The 1487-nt window shown below is 51.9% G+C and overlaps 1 non-coding gene across 1 annotated transcript; it reads left to right on the top strand.

The window, feature by feature from the left end:
• The first annotated feature begins 1173 nt into the window (after positions 1-1173).
• On the top strand, positions 1174-1246 carry TRNAV-AAC. The gene has a single exon. It is a non-coding gene; the product is annotated as a tRNA-Val (tRNA).
• The last annotated feature ends 241 nt before the right edge of the window (positions 1247-1487 follow it).

Raw genomic sequence — 1487 nt, 5'->3', positions numbered from 1 at the left:
GTCGAGCCGTCGCACTCTCGACCGCACTCGGAGTCCACGCGGAACCAGGAGGAGCCCTGCGGCCTGGAGCCGCTGCGCATGCGGCCCGCGCCTCCCTCGGGGGTCTGAGCTCCTGAAACCTCAGACGCGAACGCAACGCCGCACTGAGAAAAGGAGGAAAGCCACTGCTGAAGAAAAGGGCACATGCATTCCCCAAATTGAGAAGCTCTACTGCTAAAGGAAACCAGAGACAGACAGACACACAGACACCATTGCAGTAAAACCTTTCAGCGAAAAGAAACTCTGCCTGCTGTGAGGTAAATACGAAAACCCTTCAAGACACCTGCTTTCTGAAAAAAAAAAAAAAAAAAACAAACCCGCCTTTACCTCTCTGTTAAATTCGCGCTCCACGACCTGAACTGCAAAATTATGAAAGGAAAACAAGAGGCGTTTCAGACATTGTAAAATGTAAAACAAAGCCGTCCTTCAAGATTAATCTCAAGTTTGGAATGAAGACGGTCAGATAAGTGTGGACCGCGCCTGGCTCCTCCGCGGCTTTATGCTGGGCCTGGTAGGCAAAGGAATTCAACAAATGACCAAGCCTCAGCCTTTGCTGCGGTTCCTGCTAAACGTGAAAGCGTGATGCAAGTCTGGACTGAAACTAGAGGACTAGAATCAGCCAAAGACGCAGGAATCTGAGGAACCCCCGGTGCCAGGCGGCGCCGGAGAAGCGCTGCTGTGAAAGGCCTGCGAGAGAGGAGCGCACGGGTCAGGCGGAGCACAGGGGACGGCGGGTCCTTTGTTTCCCGATTAGGATTTGAAGCATCGAGCCCGGTCTCCGCTGGCGCCATGAAAGGAACTCTAAGGCCCGGATCTGCCTCTGGAAGGGCTGTGCCCACTTTGACGGACTTGTGGCCACCTGGGGCTTAGACGCACCTTGCTCCCCCCGCTCCTGAGGCTTCTGAGAACTGGGGAGTCAGCGAGGCGACCTCTGTGCTTGGGCGCAAAGCTGGCACACAGGGACCTTGCCCCGGAAGAGGTGAGGAACCCTAAATCAGGCCCTTTCAGGAACTGCAGATCCTTACTTGACGGATTGCCTGTGTTTCCAGAGTTCTCTTCCTTTAAAAATTTGAAGGTCAGGTGTGTTCAAACATGCAGTTCTTGGATATGTCACTAGACCCAACTGGCCGTGTGGTTTCCGTAGTGTAGTGGTTATCACGTTAGCCTAACACGTTAAAGGTCCCCGGTTCGAAACCGGGCGGAAACAACTCTACTTTCCATCAAAGGTTTTGGATTCATATTTTAAACAGAAAATAGAGGTCTGCCGCCTGGAGTGAGGCTTGGAGCTTCAGCTTCCCCATCAGTCCTCCCAAAGAATATTCAGGGTTCATTTCCTTTAGGACTGACTGGTTTCATCTCTCCTTGACCTGCATACAGGATTTTCAGGAAGCAGGTAAGGTGGTCTGCTATTCCCATCTCTTGAAGAATTTTCCATATTTTCTTGTGAT

This window comes from Bison bison, unplaced genomic scaffold (assembly GCF_000754665.1).
Source record: "Bison bison bison isolate TAMUID 2011002044 unplaced genomic scaffold, Bison_UMD1.0 scf7180017845689, whole genome shotgun sequence".
In the NCBI taxonomy this organism is placed as follows: domain Eukaryota; kingdom Metazoa; phylum Chordata; class Mammalia; order Artiodactyla; family Bovidae; genus Bison; species Bison bison.
The sequence above is the reverse complement of the archived record's forward strand: the minus strand, read 5'-3'. Positions and strand labels throughout refer to the sequence as shown.